The 6754-nt window shown below is 43.2% G+C and overlaps 1 pseudogene; it reads left to right on the top strand.

Moving 5' to 3' along the window:
- Positions 1 to 4183: 4183 nt before the first annotated feature.
- LOC133250045 (beta-galactoside alpha-2,6-sialyltransferase 1-like) lies at positions 4184 to 5271 on the top strand (annotated as a pseudogene).
- Positions 5272 to 6754: the final 1483 nt, after the last annotated feature.

Raw genomic sequence — 6754 nt, 5'->3', positions numbered from 1 at the left:
AAATAAAATTTATATTTTAAGTAGAAGCAACTAAGGTCTCTTTTTGTGGGGTGAAGAGGAGGTAAGAAAATGCACTGGAAATCCATGTAGAGTCTTTTGCTAAGATTTCTGGAAGCCAGAAGGAAATTTTGTTATCTTGTTTTTAATGGACATCAAAGGTTACTATAATAATACAAATTCAGTTCAATTCAGTTCAGTAGCTCAGTTGTGTCCAACTCTTTGTGATCCCATGAATTAGAGCACTCCAGGCCTCCCTGTCCATCACCAACTCCCGGAGTTCACCCAGACTCATGTCTATAGAGTTGGTGATGCCATCCAGCCATCTCATCCTCTGTCGTCCCCTTCTCCTCCTGCCCCCAATCCCTCCCAGAATCAGGGTCTTTTCCAATGAGTCAACTCTTCACATGAGGTGGCCAAAGTATTGGAGTTTCAGCTTTACCATCAGTCCTTCCAATGAACACCTAGGACTGATCTCCTTTAGGATGAACTGGTTTGATCTCCTTGCAGTCCAAGGGACTCTCAAGAGTCTTCTCCAACACCACAGTTCAAAAGCATCAATACTTTGGCACTCAGCCTTCTTCACAGTCCAACTCTCACATCCATACATGACCACAGGGAAAACCATAGCCTTGACTAGACGATCCTTTGTTGGCAAAGTAATGTCTCTGCTTTTGAATAGGCTATCTAGGTTGGTCATAACTTTTCTTCCAAGGAGCAAGCATCTTTTAATTTCATGGCTGCAGTCACCATCTATAGTGATTTGGGAGCCCCAAAAAATAAAGTCTGACACTGTTTCCACTGCTTCCTCATCTATTTCCCATGAAGTGATGGGACAAGATGCCATGATCTTCGTTTTCTGAATGTTGAGCTTTAAGCCAACTTTTTTACTCTCCTCTTTCACTTTCAATGAGAGGCTTTTTAGTTCCTCTTCACTTTCTGGCATAAGGGTAGTGTTGTCTCCATATGTGAGGTTATTGATATTTCTCCCAGCAATCTTGATTCCAGCTTGTGTTTCTTCCAGTCCAGCATTTCTCATGATGTACTCTGCATATAAGTTAAATAAACAGGGTGACAATATTCAGCCTTGAGGTACTCCTTTTCCTATTTGGAACCAGTCTGTTGTTCCATGTTCAGTTCTAACTGTTGCTTCCTGATCTGCATACAGATTCTCAGGAGGCAGGTCAGGTGGTCTGGTATTCCCATCTCTTTCAGAATTTTCCACAGTTTATTGTGATCCACACAGTCAAAGGCTTTGGCATAGTCAATAAAGCAGAAATAGATGTTTTTCTGGAACTCTCTTGCTTTTGCCATGATCCAGCAGATGTTGGCAATTGGATCTCTGGTTCCTCTGCCTTTTCTAAAACCACCTTGAACATCAGGAGTTCACGGTTCACATATTGCTGAAGCCTGGCTTGGAGAATTTTGAGCATTACTTTACTAGCGTGTGAGATGAGTGCAATTGTGCAGTAGTTTGAGCATTCTTTGGCATTGCCTTTCTTTGGGATTGGAGTGAAAACTGACCTTTTCCAGTCCTGTGGCCACTGCTGAGTTTTCCAAATTTGCTGGCATATTACGTGCAGCACTTTCACAGCATCATCTTTCAGGATTTGAAAGACCTCAACTGGAATTCCATCACCTCCACTAGCTTTGTTCGTAGTGATGCTTTCTAAGGCCCACTGGACTTCACATTCCAGGATGTCTGGCTCTAGGTGAGCAATCACACCATCATGATTATCTGGGTCATGAAGATCTTTTTTGTACAGTTCTTCTGTGTATTCTTGCCACCTCTTCTTAACTTCTTCTGCTTCTGTTAGGTCCATACCATTTCTGTCCTTTTTTGAGCCCATCTTTGCATGAAATGTCCCCTTGGTATCTCTAATTTTCTTGAAGTAATCTCTAGTCTTTCCCATTCTGTTGTTTTCCTCTATTTCTTTGCATTGATCGCTGAGGAAGGCTTTCTTATCTCTTCTTGCTATTCTTTGGAACTCTGCATTCAGATGCTCATATCTTTCCTTTGCTCCTTTGCTTTTCACTTCTCTTCTTTTCACAGCTATTTGTAAGGCCTCCCCAGACAGCCATTTTGCTTTTTGCATCTTTTCCATGGGGATGATCTTGATCCCTGTCTCCTGTACAATGTCACGAACCTCATTCCATAGTTCATCAGGCACTCTATCTATCAGATTTAGGCCCTTAAATCTATTTCTCACTTCCACTGTATAATCATAAGGGATTTGATTTAGGTTATACCTGAATGGTCTAGTGGTTTTCCCTACTTTCTTCCATTTAAGTCTGAGTTTGGCAAGAAGGAGTTCATGATCTGAGCCACAGTCAGTTCCCAGTCTTGTTTTTGTTGACTGTATAGAGCTTCTCCATCTTTGGCTGCAAAGAATATAATCAATCGGATTTCGGTGTTGACCATCTGGTGATGTCCATGTGTAGAGTCTTCTCTTGTGTTGTTGGAAGAGGGTGTTTGCTATGACCAGTGCATTTTCTTGGCAAAACTCTATTAGTCTTTGCCCTCCTTCATTCCATATTCCAAGGCCAAATTTGCCTGTTACTCCAGGTGTTTCTTGACTTCCTACTTTTGCATTCCAGTCCCCTATAATGAAAAGGGCATCTTTTTGGGGTGTTAGTTCTAAAAGGTCTTGTAGGTCTTCATAGAACCATTCAACCTCAGCTTTCAGCGTTACTGGTTGGGGCGTAGACTTGGATTAATACTCAGCCATTAAAAAGAATACATTTGAATCAGTTCTAATGAGGTGGATGAAACTGGAGCCTATTATACAGAGTGAAGTAAGCCATATGAAAAACACCAATATAGTATACTAAAGCATATATATGGAATTTAGAAAGATGGTAACGATAACCCTATATGTGAGACAGCAAGAGACACAGATGTATAGAACAGTCTTTTGGACTCTGTGGGAGAGGGCGAGGGTGGTATGATTTGCGAGAATGGCATTGAAACATGTATATTATCATATGTGAAACAGATAGCCAGTCCAGGTTCAATGCATGATGCAGGGTGCTTGAGGCTGGTGCACTGGGATGACCCAGAGGGATGGTATGGGAAGGGAGGTGGGAGGGGTGTTCAGGATGGGGAACACATGTACACCTGTGGCAAATTCATGTCAATGTATGGCAAAACCACTACAATATTGTAATTAGCCTCCAATTAAAATAAATTTATATTAAAAACAAAATAAAATGATAGCTCAATGAGTGAATGTTCCCCTGTCAGTTTTATCAAATTTAAGAAAAAAATATAATCCGCATTAATGCCATGACACACTTCTTGGAGGCTTCCTTCTCCTTCTCAGAGACTGCATTTAGCCTAAATTCCTCCTTGTAAGACAGAAGAAGGGACCAAATAGAGATTAAAAATAAGGAAGTAGATGGCAATGAAAGAAAGTCTAAATACACAATTAAATCATAAGACAAGGATATTGTTATCCTGTTGCCAACTCATGTCTGACTCTTTGTGACTCCATGGAATTCAGCACCCAAGGCTTCCCTGTCCTTTGCTATCTCCCAGAGTGTGCTCAAACTCATGCCCTTTGAGTCAGTGATGCCATCCAACTAAGTCACCCTCTATCACCCGCTTCTCTTCCTGCCCTCAATATTTCCCAGCATCAGGGTCTTTTCCAATGAGTCAACCATGAGGTGGCCAAACTATTGGACCAGGATATTTTCATATAAGTATGCATAGGGACACGAGTCTAAAAACTTTTGATTTTTATGGGCTTCTTGATTGCATGGTATATACAGCAAAGTAAGCAGATTTTCATGCTGAGTATTTTTACTCTGACTCTGTTAACTAAAACATAGTTGATGGAAGAAATTAGTATTTTATATAAGCTAATATAATGCAATTAGCATATATACTTCATCTAAAAAACTGTAGTATTACTACATCTATTCTAAAATAATTCCTACACAAAATTCTAAAATTGATACTAGCCCCCTCCCACTGTTTGTGGAGCTGCCTTGGAAGTCTGGCTTCACTTGTTTTCTGATCCAGTTACCTGGCTATAGGATCTTTCTTCATTGTCCTGGGTGGCTCTAGGAAAGTGATAGTTTATAGACTTGTGTGTTTTTTTCAGGAGAGTTTTTTTTTTTTTCTTTTCTATTGTTTCCCACATATAAGCAAACAACCCGTGCTGATTTTTTACTAGGCTCTGGGATGGTTTTTGATCATCCTGAGAAGAATGAGCCTTGGCCTCCAGACCCAGTAAAAGAGACATCCATGGAGAAGAGTGCTCATTCCTGAGGACCTGGAGGGCTTGCAGCCCAGGAGGACTAGCTAGAAGCAGTTGGTCACCACAGAAGCAGGCTTCCTCAAAGACAGTTTGTACAATGAAGAAATCCTAATTGTGTGGGACCCAACTATTTAGCATTCAGATATCCCAAAGTGGTACAGGAATCCCGACTACAGTTTCTTCAATAACTTCAAGAGCTATCGTAAGCTGCATCCTGATCAGCCCTTTTACATCCTCAAGCCCCAGATGCCTTGGGAGCTGTGGGACTCAAAGCTGATCCAGCCAAATCCCCCATCCTCTGGGATACTCGGCATTGCCATTATGATGATGTCACTGTGTGACCAGGTGGATATTTACGAGTTCCTCCCATCCAAGCACAAGACTGACGTGTGCTACTACTATCAGAGGTATTTCGAAAGTGCCTGCACAATGGGCGCCTACCACCCACTCCTTTTTGAGAAGAACATGGTGAAGCATCTCAACCTCAGCACAGACGAGGACATCTACCTACTTGGAAAAGCCATACTGCCTGGCTTCCGGACAATTCGCTGTGGAGCATAAGCTCCCCAGCCAGGCCCCCTCACCCTTCCCCACTGGCATTTTACAGCTGGTCTTCTGGCCACCCCGAGCCTCGGAAGGAAGACTGTTTTCCTGAATAATCACAGCCCACACTTCAGGCAGCAAGAGCCCTGGGGCTTCAGAAACTCAAGGGCAGGGCCCCCACCCCAGCCTGCCCTGTTGTCATGGGGGTGTGTAAACCCAGAGCCTCCTGTCTCACTCATATATACCCATTTAGCATTCCCTCCAGAGAGGGTCCTCCCGCCCCCAACCTAGGTAAATGCAAGATTCACCTTTCCCACCAGGGCTGCCAAAACTGGTCTGCTTTCCCCACCAGAATGATGTTATTATTGCGAACATGGGAAACAGGAAAAATAGGTACAGTCTCTATCCTCACAGAGAAGGCGATGGCACCCCACTCCAGTACTCTTGCCTAGAAAATCCCATGGACGGAGGAGCCTGGTAGGCTGCAGTCCATGAGGTTGGGAAGAGTGGGACAGGACTGAGTGACTTCACTTTCACTTTCAAGTGAAATTCTTATGAATCATTAGTGAAGATTCATGAAATATTCATTGACCTAAGCTTATAAGCATTCATTAAAATTCATAAATTAGAGTGTTTATGGACAACCTATCAAATCTAGGAACATAAAAGGCCACATTGGGTTCATAAACCCTATTTGAAAAGTGACTTTTCATGAATTTTACTGCCTTGTTGTTAGGTCATCAAGTTGTGTCTGACTCTTTGTAACTGCATGGACTGTTGGGGGCCAGAGTGAGGTACTTCGCCCATGGCAAAGGTCATGAGGAAGGAGGCTCGACATACGCAAAGGCGAGATCGAGCCTCAGGAGTCCCCCTGGAAATCCTCGAGCGTCTACCCCCATAACCAGAGCCTGCCTACTTTACTACTTTGTGCTCTTACCTACACCTCTGACTTTACGGGGGGCTGTCCCCCACCACCTCTTTCGGAGAAGGAGTTAACCTAGAGCTCCAGTCAATAAAAACTCTTGGGTGTGACAAGAGTGTTTTAACCTACAAACTCCTCTGAAGGTTCTCTAGCCTGCCTGACAGGCTTGTCCGGCCACATGTGATTGCTCACAGCCTCCCAACCGTGAGAGGCACGAGATGCTTTAAACCTTCTAAAAACAGGTTCCTTAGAAAAGTTAGAAAACTATAAGTATAGTGGGCTTATTAGAAATTGTATTGGTGAAGGGTTTTTCATTTGTTGAGCCAATGTTTGTTGCTAAGTCTCCATATCCCCTGCCCTTACACACATTAATGAATATATAGAATTAACCTTTGATATTAATCACGTTAGACCTTAGGCTAAGTAAATTCTTTCCTTAACTAAAACCCACTACACCCTCACCCTGTAGGAATGTAACTTCATTTGGGTGGCGTCTGTTTTGAGAATAATCAGCCCTGGAGAAATAAGTGTCCTGATTGACTGACCGCTGTCACAAGGAGAGGGTCGTAAATTGTCAGCAGGCCCCCCTGGCCAGAAGATGATGTAACACCCCTAAGACCTCTGTATACATTTGTATGAAGCACCTGACTTTGATAAAAGTCAGGACTGCTGACCCCGCGTGACTTTTGCATAACATCTCAGTGTATAAAAGTAGACCATGGAAAATAAAGAATTGGGATCAGTTTCTCGAAATACTGGTCTCCCCATGTCGCTCTCTCTCTCTCACTCTGGCTGAGTCTCCATCTGGATCGCGGAACCCACCATGCTTACTAATTATGCCTGGGCTTCTAAGATCCGACCGGGGAGGCCTCAGTGTCTCCTCTCCTTCGGGAGAACGGAAGGACGCCTGCGGCCTACGTAAGTGGTGCAAGCTTCTTGTCTTGAAGTTTTATTGGTCTCCCGCGTAAACCAAGCTACTCAGCCTCTTTTCTCCACTGAATTTTCCTACTGAGCTATCCTCATTCTATCA

This window comes from Bos javanicus, chromosome 6 (genome assembly GCF_032452875.1).
Source record: "Bos javanicus breed banteng chromosome 6, ARS-OSU_banteng_1.0, whole genome shotgun sequence".
Classification (NCBI taxonomy): domain Eukaryota; kingdom Metazoa; phylum Chordata; class Mammalia; order Artiodactyla; family Bovidae; genus Bos; species Bos javanicus.
The sequence above is the reverse complement of the archived record's forward strand: the minus strand, read 5'-3'. Positions and strand labels throughout refer to the sequence as shown.